We start from the raw sequence: 19,002 nt of genomic DNA on the forward strand, positions 1-19,002 counted from the left end.
AGAGAACCCAGAGCTGCATCTTTTAGCCCAACACTGACTCTGAAAAGTAATTCTAAGCGTACTTACGAGTAACTTGTATTTCCTTTCAAAGGAATCCATTGTGTGGTTTTTACCAGAAAAGGTTCTTAGTGTCCAATTTTGAAATGTACAAATATTCCTCTAAAATCAGCCGAACTACGAATTCCGATGTACTCACCTGTTATCAGGAGAGAACCCAGTGCTGCATCTTTTAGCCCAGCACTGACCCTGAAAAGTAATTCAAAGCGTAATTACCAGTAACTTGTATTTCCTTCCATAGGAATCCATTGTGTGGTTTTCACCAGAAAATGTTCTGTTTCCATTTTTGAAACGTACAAATATTCCTCTAAAATCAGGCGAACTACGAATTCCGATTTACTCAGCTGTAATCAGGAGACAACCCAGGGCTGCATCTTTTAACCCAACACTGACTCTGAAAAGTAATTCTAAGCATACTTACCAGTAACTTGTATTTCCTTCCAAAGGAATCCATTGTGTGGTTTTCACCAGAACATTTTCTGTGTCCATTTTTGAAACGTAGAAATATTCGTCTAAAATCAGCCGAACTACGAATTTCGATTTACTCACCTGTAATCAGGAGAGAACCCAGTGCTGCATCTTTTAGCCCAACACTGACCCTGAAAAGTAATTCTAAGCATACTTACCAGTAACTTGTATTTCCTTCCATAGGAATCCATTGTGTGGTTTTCACCAGAAATGTTCTAAGTGTCCATTTTTGAAACGTACAAATATTCGTCAAAAATCACCCTAACTACGAATTCCGATTTACTCACCTATAATCAGGAGAGAACCCAGGGCTGCGTCTTTCAGCCTAGCACTGACTCTGAAAAGTAATTCTAAGCGTACTTACCAGTAACTTGTATTTCCTTCCATAGGAATCCATTGTGTGCTGTTCACCAGAAAAGGTTCTTAGTGTCCAATTTTGAAAAGTACAAATATTCCTCTAAAATCAGCCGAACTACGAATTCCGATGTACTCACCTGTAATCAGAAGAGAACCCAGAGCTGCATCTTTTAGCCCAACCCTGACTCTGAAAAGTAATTCTAAGCGTACTTATGAGTAACTTGTATTTCCTTCCATAGGAATCCATTGTGTGGTTTTCACCAGAAAAGGTTCTTAGTGTCCAATTTTGAAATGTACAAATATTCCTCTAAAATCAGCCAAACTACGAATTCCGATGTACTCACCTGTTATCAGGAGAGAACACAGTGCTGCATCTTTTAGCCCAGCAGTGACCCTGAAAAGTAATTCAAAGCGTAATTACCAGTAACTTGTATTTCCTTCCATAGGAATCCATTGTGTGGTTTTCACCAGAAAATTTTCTGTGTCCATTTTTGAAACGTACAAATATTCCTCTAAAATCTGGCGAACTACGAATTCCGATTTACTCAGCTGTAATCAGGAGAGAACCCGGGGCTGCATCTTTTAGCCCAACACTGACTCTGAAAAGTAATTCTAAGCATACTTACCAGTAACTTGTACTTCCTTCCATAGGAATCCATTGTGTGGTTTTCACCAGAACATTTTCTGTGTTCATTTTTGAAACGTACAAATATTCCTCTAAAATCAGCCGAACTACGAATTCCGATTTACTCAGCTGTAATGAGGAGAGAACCCAGGGCTGCATCTTTTTTAGCCCAGCACTGACTCTGAAAAGTAATTCTAAGCGTACTTACCAGTAACATGTATTTCCTTCCATAGGAATCCATTGTGTGGTTTTCACCAGAAAAGATTCTAAGTGTCCAATTTTGAAACGTACAAATATTCCTCTAAAATCAGGCGAACTACGAATTCCGATTTACTCAGCTGTAATCAGGAGACAACCCAGGGCTGCATCTTTTAACCCAACACTGACTCTGAAAAGTAATTCTAAGCATACTTACCAGTAACTTGTATTTCCTTCCATAGGAATCCATTGTGTGGTTTTCACCAGAAAATTTTCTGTGTCCATTTTTGAAACGTAGAAATATTCGTCAAAAATCAGCCAAAGTACGAATTCCGATTTACTCACCTGTAATCAGGAGAGAACCCAGTGCTGCATCTTTTAGCCCAGCACTGACCCTGAATAGTAATTCTAAGCATACTTACCAGTAACTTGTATTCCCTTCCATAGGAATCCATTGTGTGGTTTTCACCAGAACATTTTCTGTGTCCATTTTTGAAACGTACAAATATTCGTCTAAAATCACCCTAACTACGAATTCCGATTTACTCACCTATAATCAAGAGAGCACCCAGGGCTGCGTCTTTAAGCCCAACACTGACCCTGAAAAGTAATTCTAAGCGTACTTACCAGTAACTTTTATTTCCTTCCATAGGAATCCATTGTGTGGTTTTCACCAGAAAATGTTCTAAGTGTCCATTTTTGAAACGTACAAATATTCGTCTAAAATCACCCTAACTACGAATTCCGATTTACTCACCTATAATCAGGAGAGAACCCAGGGCTGTGTCTTTTAGCCTAGCACTGACTCTGAAAAGTAATTCTAAGCGTACTTACCAGTAACTTGTATTTCCTTCCATAGGAATCCATTGTGTGGTTTTCACCAGAAAAGGTTCTTAGTGTCCAATTTTGAAAAGTGCAAATATTCCTCTAAAATCAGCCGAACTACGAATTCCGATGTACTCACCTATTATCAGGAGAGAACCCAGTGCTGCATCTTTTAGCCCAACACTGATCCTGAAAAGTAATTCTAAGCGTACTTACCAGTAACTTGTATTTCCTTCCATAGGAATCCATTGTGTGGTTTTCACCAGAAAATTTTCTGTCCATTTTTGAAACGTACAAATATTCGTCTAAAATCAGCCGAACTACGAATTCCGATTTACTCACCTGTAATCAGGAGAACCCAGTGCTGCATCTTTTAGCCCAGCACTGACCCTGAAAAGTAATTCTAAGTGTACTTACCAGTAACTTGTATTTCCTTCCATAGGAATCCATTGTGTGGTTTTCACTAGAATGTTTTCGGTGTCCATTTTTGAAACTTACAAATATTCGTCTAAAATCAGCAGAACTACGAATTTCGATTTACTCACCTGTAATCAGGAGAGAACCCAGTGCTGCATCTTTTAGCCCAACACTGACCCTGAAAAGTAATTCTAAGCGTACTTACCAGTAACTTGTATTTCCTTCCCTAGGAATCCATTGTGTGGTTTTCACCAGAAAATGTTCTAAGTGTCCATTTTTGAAACGTACAAATATTCGTCTAAAATCACCCTAAATACGAATTCCGATTTACTCACCTATAATCAGGAGAGAACCCAGGGCTGCGTCTTTTAGCCTAGCACTGACTCTGAAAAGTAATTCTTAGCGCACTTACCAGTAACTTGTATTTCCTTCCATAGGAATCCATTGTGTGGTTTTCACCAGAAAAGGTTCTTAGTGTCCAATTTTGAAAAGTGCAAATATTCCTCTAAAATCAGCCGAACTACGAATTCCGATGTACTCACCTATTATCAGGAGAGAACCCAGTGCTGCATCTTTTAGCCCAGCACTGATCCTGAAAAGTAATTCAAAGCGTACTTACCAGTAACTTGTATTTCCTTCCATAGGAATCCATTGTGTGGTTTTCACCAGAAAAGTTTCTGTGTCCATTTTTGAAACGTACAAATATACGTCTAAAATCAGCCGAACTACGAATTCCGATTTACTCACCTGTAATCAGGAGAACCCAGTGCTGCATCTTTTAGCCCAGCACTGACCCTGAAAAGTAATTCTAAGTGTACTTACCAGTAACTTGTATTTCCTTCCATAGGAATCCATTGTGTGGTTTTCACTAGAATGTTTTCGGTGTCCATTTTTGAAACTTACAAATATTCCTCTAAAATCAGCCGAACTATGAATTCTGATTTACTCACCTGTTATCAGGAGAGAACCCAGGGCTGCATCTTTTAGCCAAGCACTGACTCTGAAAAGTAATTCTAAGCGTACTTACCAGTAACTTGTATTTCCTTCCATAGGAATCCATTGTGTGCTTTTCACCAGAAAATTTTCTGTGTCCATTTTTGAAACGTACAAATATTCTTCTAAAATCAGCCAAAGTACAAATTCCGATTTACTCAACTGTAATCAGGAGAGAACCCAGTGCTGCATCTTTTAGCCCAACACTGACCCTGAAAAGTAATTCTAAGCGTACTTACCAATAACTTGTATTTCCTTCCATAGGAATCCATTGTGTGGTTTTCACTAGAAAGTTTTCTGTGGCCATTTTTGAAATGTACAAATATTCCTCTAAAATCAGCCAAAGTACGAATTCCGATAAACTCACCTGTTATCAGGAGAGAACCCAGGGCTGGAGCTTTTAGCCCAGCACTGACTCTGAAAAGTAATTCTAAGAGTACTTACCAGTAACTTGTATTTCCTTCCATAGGAATCCATTGTGTGGTTTTCACCAGAAAAGTTTCTTAGTGTCCAATTTTGAAATGTACAAATATTCCTCTAAAATCAGCCGAACTACGAATTCCAATGTACTCACCTGTTATCAGGACAGAACCCAGTGCTGCATCTTTTAGCCCAGCACTGACCCTGAAAAGTAATTCTAAGCGTACTTACTAGTAACTTGTATTTCCTTCCATAGGAATCCATTGTGTGGTTTTCACCAGAAAATTTTCTGTGTCCATTTTTGAAACGTACAAATATTCCTCTAAAATCTGGCGAACTACGAATTCCGATTTACTCAGCTGTAATCAGGAGAGAACCCAGGGCTGCATCTTTTAGCCCAACACTGACTCTGAAAAGTAATTCTAAGCGTATTTACCAGTAACTTGTATTTCCTTCCATAGGAATCCATTGTGTGGTTTTCACCAGAAAATTTTCTGTGTCCATTTTTGAAACGTAGAAATATTCCTCTAAAATCAGGCGAACTACGAATTCCGATTTACTCAGCTGTAATCAGGAGACAACCCAGGGCTGCATCTTTTAACCCAACACTGACTCTGAAAAGTAATTCTAAGCATACTTACCAGTAACTTGTATTTCCTGCCATAGGAATCCATTGTGTGGTTTTCACCAGAAAATTTTCTGTGTCCATTTTTGAAACGTAGAAATATTCATCAAAAATCAGCCAAAGTACGAATTCCGATTTACTCACCTGTAATCAGGAGAGAACCCAGTGCTGCATCTTTTAGCCCAGCACTGACCCTGAATAGTAATTCTAAGCATACTTACCAGTAACTTGTATTCCCTTCCATAGGAATCCATTGTGTGGTTTTCACCAGAACATTTTCTGTGTCCATTTTTGAAACGTACAAATATTCGTCTAAAATCACCCTAACTACGAATTCCGATTTACTCACCTATAATCAAGAGAGAACCCAGGGCTGCGTCTTTAAGCCCAACACTGACCCTGAAAAGTAATTCTAAGCGTACTTACCAGTAACTTGTATTTCCTTCCATAGGAATCCATTGTGTGGTTTTCACCAGAAAAGGTTCTTAGTGTCCAATTTTGAAAAGTGCAAATATTCCTCTAAAATCAGCCGAACTACGAATTCCGATGTACTCACCTATTATCAGGAGAGAACCCAGTGCTGCATCTTTTAGCCCAGCACTGATCCTGAAAAGTAATTCTAAGCGTACTTACCAGTAACTTGTATTTCCTTCCATAGGAATCCATTGTGTGGTTTTCACCAGAAAATTTTCTGTGTCCATTTTTGAAACGTACAAATATTCGTCTAAAATCAGCCGAACTACGAATTCCGATTTACTCACCTGTAATCAGGAGAACCCAGTGCTGCATCTTTTAGCCCAGCACTGACCCTGAAAAGTAATTCTAAGTGTACTTACCAGTAACTTGTATTTCCTTCCATAGGAATCCATTGTGTGGTTTTCACTAGAATGTTTTTGGTGTCCATTTTTGAAACTTACAAATATTCCTCTAAAATCAGCCGAACTATGAATTCTGATTTACTCACCTGTTATCAGGAGAGAACCCAGGGCTGCATCTTTTAGCCAAGCACTGACTCTGAAAAGTAATTCTAAGCGTACTTACCAGTAACTTGTATTTCCTTCCATAGGAATCGATTGTGTGGTTTTCACTAGAAAGTTTTCTGTGGCCATTTTTGAAAAGTACAAATATTCCTCTAAAATCAGCCAAAGTACGAATTCCGATAAACTCACCTGTTATCAGGAGAGAACCCAGGGCTGCAGCTTTTAGCCCAGCACTGACTCTGAAAAGTAATTCTAAGCGTACTTACCAGTAACTTGTATTTCCTTCCATAGGAATCCATTGTGTGGTTTTCACCAGAAAAGTTTCTTAGTGTCCAATTTTGAAATGTACAAATATTCCTCTAAAATCAGCCGAACTACAAATTCCAATGTACTCACCTGTTATCAGGAGAGAACCCAGTGCTGCATCTTTTAGCCCAGCACTGACCCTGAAAAGTAATTCTAAGCGTACTTACTAGTAACTTGTATTTCCTTCCATAGGAATCCATTGTGTGGTTTTCACCAGAAAATTTTCTGTGTCCATTTTTGAAACGTACAAATATTCCTCTAAAATCTGGCGAACTACGAATTCCGATTTACTCAGCTGTAATCAGGAGAGAACCCAGGGCTGCATCTTTTAGCCCAACACTGACTCTGAAAAGTAATTCTAAGCGTACTTACCAGTAACTTGTATTTCCTTCCATAGGAATCCATTGTGTGGTTTTCACCAGAAAATTTTCTGTGTCCATTTTTGAAACGTAGAAATATTCGTCAAAAATCAGCCAAAGTACGAATTCCGATTTACTCACCTGTAATCAGGAGAGAACCCAGTGCTGCATCTTTTAGCCCAGCACTGACCCTGAATAGTAATTCTAAGCATACTTACCAGTAACTTGTATTCCCTTCCATAGGAATCCATTGTGTGGTTTTCACCAGAACATTTTCTGTGTCCATTTTTGAAAAGTGCAAATATTCCTCTAAAATCAGCCGAACTACGAATTCCGATGTACTCACCTATTATCAGGAGAGAACCCAGTGCTGCATCTTTTAGCCCAGCACTGATCCTGAAAAGTAATTCTAAGCGTACTTACCAGTAACTTGTATTTCCTTCCATAGGAATCCATTGTGTGGTTTTCACCAGAAAATTTTCTGTGTCCATTTTTGAAACGTACAAATATTCGTCTAAAATCAGCCGAACTACGAATTCCGATTTACTCACCTGTAATCAGGAGAACCCAGTGCTGCATCTTTTAGCCCAGCACTGACCCTGAAAAGTAATTCTAAGTGTACTTACCAGTAACTTGTATTTCCTTCCATAGGAATCCATTGTGTGGTTTTCACTAGAATGTTTTCGGTGTCCATTTTTGAAACTTACAAATATTCCTCTAAAATCAGCCGAACTATGAATTCTGATTTACTCACCTGTTATCAGGAGAGAACCCAGGGCTGCATCTTTTAGCCAAGCACTGACTCTGAAAAGTAATTCTAAGCGTACTTACCAGTAACTTGTATTTCCTTCCATAGGAATCCATTGTGTGCTTTTCACCAGAAAATTTTCTGTGTCCATTTTTGAAACGTACAAATATTCCTCTAAAATCAGCCAAAGTACAAATTCCGATTTACTCAACTGTAATCAGGAGAGAACCCAGTGCTGCATCTTTTAGCCCAACACTGACCCTGAAAAGTAATTCTAAGCGTACTTACCAATAACTTGTATTTCCTTCCATAGGAATCGATTGTGTGGTTTTCACTAGAAAGTTTTCTGTGGCCATTTTTGAAAAGTACAAATATTCCTCTAAAATCAGCCAAAGTACGAATTCCGATAAACTCACCTGTTATCAGGAGAGAACCCAGGGCTGCAGCTTTTAGCCCAGCACTGACTCTGAAAAGTAATTCTAAGAGTACTTACCAGTAACTTTTATTTCCTTCCATAGAAATCCATTGTGTGGTTTTCACCAGAAAAGTTTCTTAGTGTCCAATTTTGAAATGTACAAATATTCCTCTAAAATCAGCCGAACTACAAATTCCAATGTACTCACCTGTTATCAGGAGAGAACCCAGTGCTGCATCTTTTAGCCCAGCACTGACCCTGAAAAGTAATTCTAAGCGTACTTACTAGTAACTTGTATTTCCTTCCATAGGAATCCATTGTGTGGTTTTCACCAGAAAATTTTCTGTGTCCATTTTTGAAACGTACAAATATTCCTCTAAAATCTGGCGAACTACGAATTCCGATTTACTCAGCTGTAATCAGGAGAGAACCCAGGGCTGCATCTTTTAGCCCAACACTGACTCTGAAAAGTAATTCTAAGCGTACTTACCAGTAACTTGTATTTCCTTCCAAAGGAATCCATTGTGTGGTTTTCACCAGAAAATTTTCTGTGTCCATTTTTGAAACGTACAAATATTCCTCTAAAATCAGGCGAACTACGAATTCCGATTTACTCAGCTGTAATCAGGAGACAACCCAGGGCTGCATCTTTTAACCCAACACTGACTCTGAAAAGTAATTCTAAGCATACTTACCAGTAACTTGTATTTCCTTCCATAGGAATCCATTGTGTGGTTTTCACCAGAAAATTTTCTGTGTCCATTTTTGAAACGTAGAAATATTCGTCAAAAATCAGCCAAAGTACGAATTCCGATTTACTCACCTGTAATCAGGAGAGAACCCAGTGCTGCATCTTTTAGCCCAGCACTGACCCTGAATAGTAATTCTAAGCATACTTACCAGTAACTTGTATTCCCTTCCATAGGAATCCATTGTGTGGTTTTCACCAGAACATTTTCTGTGTCCATTTTTGAAACGTACAAATATTCGTCTAAAATCACCCTAACTACGAATTCCGATTTACTCACCTATAATCAAGAGAGAACCCAGGGCTGCGTCTTTAAGCCCAACACTGACACTGAAAAGTAATTCTAAGCGTACTTACCAGTAACTTTTATTTCCTTCCATAGGAATCCATTGTGTGGTTTTCACCAGAAAATGTTCTAAGTGTCCATTTTTGAAACGTACAAATATTCGTCTAAAATCACCCTAACTACGAATTCCGATTTACTCACCTATAATCAGGAGAGAACCCAGGGCTGTGTCTTTTAGCCTAGCACTGACTCTGAAAAGTAATTCTAAGCGTACTTACCAGTAACTTGTATTTCCTTCCATAGGAATCCATTGTGTGGTTTTCACCAGAAAAGGTTCTTAGAGTCCAATTTTGAAAAGTGCAAATATTCCTCTAAAATCAGCCGAACTACGAATTCCGATGTACTCACCTATTATCAGGGGAGAACCCAGTGCTGCATCTTTTAGCCCAACACTGATCCTGAAAAGTAATTCTAAGCGTACTTACCAGTAACTTGTATTTCCTTCCATAGGAATCCATTGTGTGGTTTTCACCAGAACATTTTCTGTCCATTTTTGAAACGTACAAATATTCGTCTAAAATCAGCCGAACTACGAATTCCGATTTACTCACCTGTAATCAGGAGAACCCAGTGCTGCATCTTTTAGCCCAGCACTGACCCTGAAAAGTAATTCTAAGTGTACTTACCAGTAACTTGTATTTCCTTCCATAGGAATCCATTGTGTGGTTTTCACTAGAATGTTTTCGGTGTCCATTTTTGAAACTTACAAATATTCCTCTAAAATCAGCCGAACTATGAATTCTGATTTACTCACCTGTTATCAGGAGAGAACCCAGGGCTGCATCTTTTAGCCAAGCACTGACTCTGAAAAGTAATTCTAAGCGTACTTACCAGTAACTTGTATTTCCTTCCATAGGAATCCATTGTGTGCTTTTCACCAGAAAATTTTCTGTGTCCATTTTTGAAACGTACAAATATTCCTCTAAAATCAGCCAAAGTACGAATTCCGATTTACTCAACTGTAATCAGGAGAGAACCCAGTGCTGCATCTTTTAGCCCAACACTGACCCTGAAAAGTAATTCTAAGCGTACTTACTAATAACTTGTATTTCCTTCCATAGGAATCCATTGTGTGGTTTTCACTAGAAAGTTTTCTGTGTCCATTTTTGAAACGTACAAATATTCCTCTAAAATCAGCCAAAGTACGAATTCCGATAAACTCACCTGTTATCAGGAGAGAACCCAGGGCAGCAGCTTTTAGCCCAGCACTGACTCTGAAAAGTAATTCTAAGAGTACTTACCAGTAACTTGTATTTCGTTCCATAGGAATCCATTGTGTGGTTTTCACCAGAAAAGTTTCTTAGTGTCCAATTTTGAAATGTACAAATATTCCTCTAAAATCAGCCGAACTACGAATTCCAATGTACTCACCTGTTATCAGGAGAGAACCCAGTGCTGCATCTTTTAGCCCAGCACTGACCCTGAAAAGTAATTCTAAGCATATTTACTAGTAACTTGTATTTCCTTCCATAGGAATCCATTGTGTGGTTTTCACCAGAAAATTTTCTGTGTCCATTTTTGAAACGTACAAATATTCCTCTAAAATCTGGCGAACTACGAATTCCAATTTACTCAGCTGTAATCAGGAGAGAACCCAGGGCTGCATCTTTTAGCCCAACACTGACTCTGAAAAGTAATTCTAAGCATACTTACCAGTAACTTGTACTTCCTTCTATAGGAATCCATTGTGTGGTTTTCACCAGAAAATTTTCTGTGTTCATTTTTGAAACGTACAAATATTCCTCTAAAATCAGCCGAACTACGAATTCTGATTTACTCAGCTGTAATGAGGAGAGAACCCAGGGCTGCATCTTTTTTAGCCCAGCACTGACTCTGAAAAGTAATTCTAAGCGTACTTACCAGTAACTTGTATTTCCTTCCATAGGAATCCATTGTGTGGTTTTCACCAGAAAAGATTCTAAGTGTCCAATTTTGAAACGTACAAATATTCCTCTAAAATCAGCTGAACTCACCTGTAATCAGGAGAGAACCAAGAGCTGCATCTTTTAGCCCAACACTGACTCTGAAAAGTAATTCTAAGCGTACTTACGAGTAACTTGTATTTCCTTCCAAAGGAATCCATTGTGTGGTTTTTACCAGAAAAGGTTCTTAGTGTCCAATTTTGAAATGTACAAATATTCCTCTAAAATCAGCCGAACTACGAATTCTGATGTACTCACCTGTTATCAGGAGAGAACCCAGTGCTGCATCTTTTAGCCCAGCACTGACCCTGAAAAGTAATTCAAAGCGTAATTACCAGTAACTTGTATTTCCTTCCATAGGAATCCATTGTGTGGTTTTCACCAGAAAATGTTCTGTTTCCATTTTTGAAACGTACAAATATTCCTCTAAAATCAGGCGAACTACGAATTCCGATTTACTCAGCTGTAATCAGGAGACAACCCAGGGCTGCATCTTTTAACCCAACACTGACTCTGAAAATTAATTCTAAGCATACTTACCAGTAACTTGTATTTCCTTCCAAAGGAATCCATTGTGTGGTTTTCACCAGAAAATTTTCTGTGTCCATTTTTGAAACGTAGAAATATTCGTCTAAAATCAGCAGAACTACGAATTTCGATTTACTCACCTGTAATCAGGAGAGAACCCAGTGCTGCATCTTTTAGCCCAACACTGACCCTGAAAAGTAATTCTAAGCGTACTTACCAGTAACTTGTATTTCCTTCCCTAGGAATCCATTGTGTGGTTTTCACCAGAAAATGTTCTAAGTGTCCATTTTTGAAACGTACAAATATTCGTCTAAAATCACCCTAACTACGAATTCCGATTTACTCACCTATAATCAGGAGAGAACCCAGGGCTGCGTCTTTTAGCCTAGCACTGACTCTGAAAAGTAATTCTAAGCGTACTTGCCAGTAACTTGTATTTCCTTCCATAGGAATCCATTGTGTGGTGTTCACCAGAAAAGGTTCTTAGTGTCCAATTTTGAAAAGTACAAATATTCCTCTAAAATCAGCCGAACGACGAATTCCGATGTACTCACCTGTTATCAGGAGAGAACCCAGTGCTGCATCTTTTAGCCCAGCACTGACCCTGAAAAGTAATTCTAAGCATACTTACCAGTAACTTGTATTTCCTTCCACAGGAATCCATTGTGTGGTTTTCACCAGAAAATTTTCTGTGTCCATTTTTGAAACGTACAAATATTCCTCTAAAATCTGGCGAACTACGAATTCCGATTTACTCAGCTGTAATCAGGAGAGAACCCAGGGCTGCATCTTTTAGCCCAACACTGACTCTGAAAAGTAATTCTAAGCATACTTACCAGTAACTTGTACTTCCTTCCATAGGAATCCATTATGTGGTTTTCACCAGAAAATTTTCTGTGTTCATTTTTGAAACGTACAAATATTCCTCTAAAATCAGCCGAACTACGAATTCAGATTTACTCAGCTGTAATGAGGAGAGAACCCAGGGCTGCATCTTTTTTAGCCCAGCACTGACTCTGAAAAGTAATTCTAAGCGTACCTACCAGTAACTTTTATTTCCTTCCATAGGAATCCATTGTGTGGTTTTCACCAGAAAAGATTCTAAGTGTCCAATTTTGAAACGTACAAATATTCCTCTAAAATCAGCTGAACTACGAATTCCGATTTACTCACCTGTAATCAGGAGAGAACCCAGAGCTGCATCTTTTAGCCCAACACTGACTCTGAAAAGTAATTCTAAGCGTACTTACCAGTAACTTGTATTTCCTTCCATAGGAATCCATTGTGTGGTTTTCACCAGAACAGGTTCTTAGTGTCCAATTTTGAAACATACAAATATTCCTCTAAAATCAGCTGAACTATGAATTCCGATTTACTCACCTGTAATCAGAAGAGAACCCAGAGCTGCATCTTTTAGCCCAACCCTGACTCTGAAAATTAATTCTAAGCGTACTTATGAGTAACTTGTATTTCCTTCCATAGGAATCCATTGTGTGGTTTTCACCAGAAAAGGTTCTGTGTCCATTTTTGAAACGTACAAATATTCCTCTAAAATCAGGCGAACTACGAATTCCGATTTACTCAGCTGTAATCAGGAGACAACCCAGGGCTGCATCTTTTAACCCAACACTGACTCTGAAAAGTAATTCTAAGCATACTTACCAGTAACTTGTATTTCCTTCCATAGGAATCCATTGTGTGGTTTTCACCAGAAAATGTTCTAAGTGTCCATTTTTGAAACGTACAAATATTCGTCTAAAATCACCCTAACTACGAATTCCGATTTACTCACCTATAATCAGGAGAGAACCCAGGGCTGAGTCTTTTAGCCTAGCACTGACTCTGAAAAAAAATTCTAAGCGTACTTACCAGCAACTTGTATTTCCTTCCATAGGAATCCATTGTGTGGTTTTCACCAGAAAAGGTTCTTAGTGTCCAATTTTGAAAAGTACAAATATTCCTCTAAAATCAGCCGAACTACGAATTCCGATGTACTCACCTGTTATCAGGAGAGAACCCAGTGCTGCATCTTTTAGCCCAGCACTGACCCTGAAAAGTAATTCAAAGCGTACTTACCAGTAACTTGTATTTCCTTCCATAGGAATCTATTGTGTGGTTTTCACCAGAAAATTTTCTGTGTCCATTTTTGAAACGTACAACTATTCCTCTAAAATCAGGAGAACTACGAATTCCGATTTACTCAGCTGTAATCAGGAGACAACCCAGGGCTGCATCTTTTAACCCAACACTGACTCTGAAAAGTAATTTCAAGCATACTTACCAGTAACTTGTATTTCCTTCCATAGGAATCTTTTGTGTGGTTTTCACCAGAAAATTTTCTGTGTCCATTTTTGAAACGTAGAAATATTCGTCTAAAATCAGCCGAACTACGAATTCCGATTTACTCACCTGTAATCAGGAGAGAACCCAGTGCTTCATCTTTTAGCCCAACACTGACCCTGAAAAGTAATTCTAAGTGTACTTACCAGTAACTTGTATTTCCTTCCATAGGAATCCATTGTGTGGTTTTCACCAGAACATTTTCTGTGTCCATTTTTGAAATGTACAATTATTCCTCTAAAATCAGCCGATCTACGAATTCCGATTTACTCACCTGTTATCAGGAGAGAACCCAGTGCTGCATCTTTTAGCCCAGCACTGACCCTGAAAAGTAATTAGAAGTGTACTTACCAGTAACTTGTATTTCCTTCCAAAGGAATCCATTGTGTGGTTTTTACTAGAAAGTTTTCGGTGTCAATTTTTGAAACGTACAAATATTCCTCTAAAATCAGCCGAACTATGAATTCCGATTTACTCACCTGTTATCAGGAGAGAACACAGTGCTGCATCTTTTAGCCCAGCAGTGACCCTGAAAAGTAATTCAAAGCATAATTACCAGTAACTTGTATTTCCTTCCATAGGAATCCATTGTGTGGTTTTCACCAGAAAATTTTCTGTGTCCATTTTTGAAACGTACAAATATTCCTTAAAATCTGGCGAACTACGAATTCCGATTTACTCAGCTGTAATCAGGAGAGAACCCGGGGCTGCATCTTTTAGCCCAACACTGACTCTGAAAAGTAATTCTAAGCATACTTACCAGTAACTTGTACTTCCTTCCATAGGAATCCATTGTGTGGTTTTCACCAGAAAATTTTCTGTGTTCATTTTTGAAACGTACAAATATTCCTCTAAAATCAGCCGAACTACGAATTCCGATTTACTCAGCTGTAATGAGGAGAGAACCCAGGGCTGCATCTTTTTTAGCCCAGCACTGACTCTGAAAAGTAATTCTAAGCGTACTTACCAGTAACATGTATTTCCTTCCATAGGAATCCATTGTGTGGTTTTCACCAGAAAAGATTCTAAGCGTCCAATTTTGAAACGTACAAATATTCCTCTAAAATCAGCTGAACTACGAATTCCGATGTACTCACCTGTTATCAGGAGAGAACCCAGTGCTGCATCTTTTAGCCCAGCACTGACCCTGAAAAGTAATTCAAAGCGTAATTACCAGTAACTTGTATTTCCTTCCATAGGAATCCATTGTGTGGTTTTCACCAGAAAATGTTCTGTTTCCATTTTTGAAACGTACAAATATTCCTCTAAAATCAGGAGAACTACGAATTCCGATTTACTCAGCTGTAATCAGGAGACAACCCAGGGCTGCATCTTTTAACCCAACACTGACTCTGAAAAGTAATTCTAAGCATACTTACCAGTAACTTGTATTTCCTTCCAAAGGAATCCATTGTGTGGTTTTCACCAGAAAATTTTCTGTGTCCATTTTTGAAACGCAGAAATATTCGTCTAAAATCAGCCGAACTACGAATTTCGATTTACTCACCTGTAATCAGGAGAGAACCCAGTGCTGCATCTTTTAGCCCAACACTGACCCTGAAAAGTAATTCTAAGCATACTTACCAGTAACTTGTATTTCCTTCCATAGGAATCCATTGTGTGGTTTTCACCAGAAATGTTCTAAGTGTTCATTTTTGAAACGTACAAATATTCGTCAAAAATCACCCTAACTACGAATTCCGATTTACTCACCTATAATCAGGAGAGAACCCAGGGCTGCGTCTTTTAGCCTAGCACTGACTCTGAAAAGTAATTCTAAGCGTACTTACCAGTAACTTGTATTTCCTTCCATAGGAATCCATTGTGTGCTGTTCACCAGAAAAGGTTCTTAGTGTCCAATTTTGAAAAGTACAAATATTCCTCTAAAATCAGCCGAACTACGAATTCCGATGTACTCACCTGTAATCAGAAGAGAACCCAGAGCTGCATCTTTTAGCCCAACCCTGACTCTGAAAAGTAATTCTAAGCGTACTTATGAGTAACTTTTATTTCCTTCCATAGGAATCCATTGTGTGGTTTTCACCAGAAAAGGTTCTTAGTGTCCAATTTTGAAATGTACAAATATTCCTCTAAAATCAGCCAAACTACGAATTCCGATGTACTCACCTGTTATCAGGAGAGAACACAGTGCTGCATCTTTTAGCCCAGCAGTGACCCTGAAAAGTAATTCAAAGCGTAATTACCAGTAACTTGTATTTCCTTCCATAGGAATCCATTGTGTGGTTTTCACCAGAAAATTTTCTGTGTCCATTTTTGAAACGTACAAATATTCCTCTAAAATCTGGCGAACTACGAATTCCGATTTACTCAGCTGTAATCAGGAGAGAACCCGGGGCTGCATCTTTTAGCCCAACACTGACTCTGAAAAGTAATTCTAAACATTCTTACCAGTAACTTGTACTTCCTTCCATAGGAATCCATTGTGTGGTTTTCACCAGAAAATTTTCTGTGTTCATTTTTGAAACGTACAAATATTCCTCTAAAATCAGCCAAAGTACGAATTCCGATTTACTCAACTGTAATCAGGAGAGAACCCAGTGCTGCATCTTTTAGCCCAACACTGACCCTGAAAAGTAATTCTAAGCGTACTTACCAATAACTTGTATTTCCTTCCATAGGAATCCATTGTGTGGTTTTCACTAGAAAGTTTTCTGTGTCCATTTTTGAAACGTACAAATATTCCTCTAAAATCAGCCGAACTACGAATTCCGATTTACTCACCTGTAATCAGGAGAGAACCCAGAGCTGCATCTTTTTTAGCCCAGCACTGACTCTGAAAAGTAATTCTAAGCGTACTTACCAGTAACTTGTATTTCCTTCCATAGGAATCCATTGTGTGGTTTTCACCAGAAAAGAATCTAAGTGTCCAATTTTGAAACATACAAATATTCCTCTAAAATCAGCTGAACTACGAATTCCGATTTACTCACCTGTAATCAGAAGAGAACCCAGAGATGCATCTTTTAGCCCAACCCTGACTCTGAAAAGTAATTCTAAGCATACTTATGAGTAACTTGTATTTCCTTCCATAGGAATCCATTGTGTGGTTTTCACCAGAAAAGGTTCTTAGTGTCCAATTTTGATTGTACAAATATTCCTCTAAAATCAGTCGAACTACGAATTCCGATGTACTCACCTGTTATCAGGAGAGAACACAGTGCTGCATCTTTTAGCCCAGCAGTGACCCTGAAAAGTAATTCAAAGCATAATTACCAGTAACTTGTATTTCCTTCCATAGGAATCCATTGTGTGGTTATCACCAGAAAATTTTCTGTGTCCATTTTTGAAACGTACAAATATTCCTCTAAAATCTGGCGAACTACGAATTCCGATTTACTCAGCTGTAATCAGGAGAGAACCCGGGGCTGCATCTTTTAGCCCAACACTGACTCTGAAAAGTAATTCTAAGCATACTTACCAGTAACTTGTACTTCCTTCCATAGGAATCCATTGTGTGGTTTTCACCAGAAAATTTTCTGTGTTCATTTTTGAAACGTACAAATATTCCTCTAAAATCAGCCGAACTACGAATTCCGATTTACTCAGCTGTAATGAGGAGAGAACCCAGGGCTGCATCTTTTTTAGCCCAGCACTGACTCTGAAAAGTAATTCTAAGCGTACTTACCAGTAACATGTATTTCCTTCCATAGGAATCTATTGTGTGGTTTTCACCAGAAAAGATTCTAAGTGTCCAATTTTGAAACGTACAAATATTCCTCTAAAATCAGCTGAACTACGAATTCCGATTTACTCACCTGTAATCAGGAGAGAACCCAGAGCTGCATCTTTTAGCCCAACACTGACTCTGAAAAGTAATTCTAAGCGTACTTACGAGTAACTTGTATTTCCTTTCAAAGGAATCCATTGTGTGGTTTTTACCAGAAAAGGTTCTTAGTGTCCAATTTTGAAATGTACAAATATTCCTCTAAAATCAGCCGAACTACGAATTCTGATGTACTCACCTGTTATCAGGAGAGAACCCAGTGCTGCATCTTTTAGCCCAGCACTGACCCTGAAAAGTAATTCAAAGCGTAATTACCAGTAACTTGTATTTCCTTCCATAGGAATCCATTGTGTGGTTTTCACCAGAAAATGTTCTGTTTCCATTTTTGAAACGTACAAATATTCCTCTAAAATCAGGCGAACTACGAATTCCGATTTACTCAGCTGTAATCAGGAGACAACCCAGGGCTGCATCTTTTAACCCAACACTGACTCTGAAAAGTAATTCTAAGCATACTTACCAGTAACTTGTATTTCCTTCCAAAGGAATCCATTGTGTGGTTTTCACCAGAAAATTTTCTGTGTCCATTTTTGAAACGTAGAAATATTCGTCTAAAATCAGCCGAACTACGAATTTCGATTTACTCACCTGTAATCAGGAGAGAACCCAGTGCTGCATCTTTTAGCCCAACACTGACCCTGAAAAGTAATTCTAAGCATACTTACCAGTTACTTGTATTTCCTTCCATAGGAATCCATTGTGTGGTTTTCACCAGAAATGTTCTAAGTGTCCATTTTTGAAACGTACAAATATTCGTCAAAAATCACCCTAACTACGAATTCCGATTTACTCACCTATAATCAGGAGAGAACCCAGGGCTGCGTCTTTTAGCCTAGCACTGACTCTGAAAAGTAATTCTAAGCGTACTTACCAGTAACTTGTATTTCCTTCCATAGGAATCCATTGTGTGCTGTTCACCAGAAAAGGTTCTTAGTGTCCAATTTTGAAAAGTACAAATATTCCTCTAAAATCAGCCGAACTACGAATTCCGATGTACTCACCTGTAATCAGAAGAGAACCCAGAGCTGCATCTTTTAGCCCAACCCTGACTCTGAAAAGTAATTCTAAGCGTACTTATGAGTAACTTGTATTTCCTTCCATAGGAATCCATTGTGTGGTTTTCACCAGAAAAGGTTCTTAGTGTCCAATTTTGAAATGTACAAATATTCCTCTAAAATCAGCCAAACTACGAATTCCGATGTACTCACCTGTTATCAGGAGAGAACACAGTGCTGCATCTTTTAGCCCAGCAGTTACCCTGAAAAGTAATTCAAAGCGTAATAACCAGTAACTTGTATTTCCTTCCATAGGAATCCATTGAGTGGTTTTCACCAGAAAATTTTCTGTGTCCATTTTTGAAACGTACAAATATTCCTCTAAAATCTGGCGAACTACGAATTCCGATTTACTCAGCTGTAATCAGGAGAGAACCCGGGGCTGCATCTTTTAGCCCAACACTGACTCTGAAAAGTAATTCTAAGCATACTTACCAGTAACTTGTACTTCCTTCCATAGGAATC

Source organism: Triturus cristatus, chromosome 1_1 (genome assembly GCF_964204655.1).
Source record: "Triturus cristatus chromosome 1_1, aTriCri1.1, whole genome shotgun sequence".
Taxonomy (NCBI): Eukaryota; Metazoa; Chordata; class Amphibia; order Caudata; family Salamandridae; genus Triturus; species Triturus cristatus.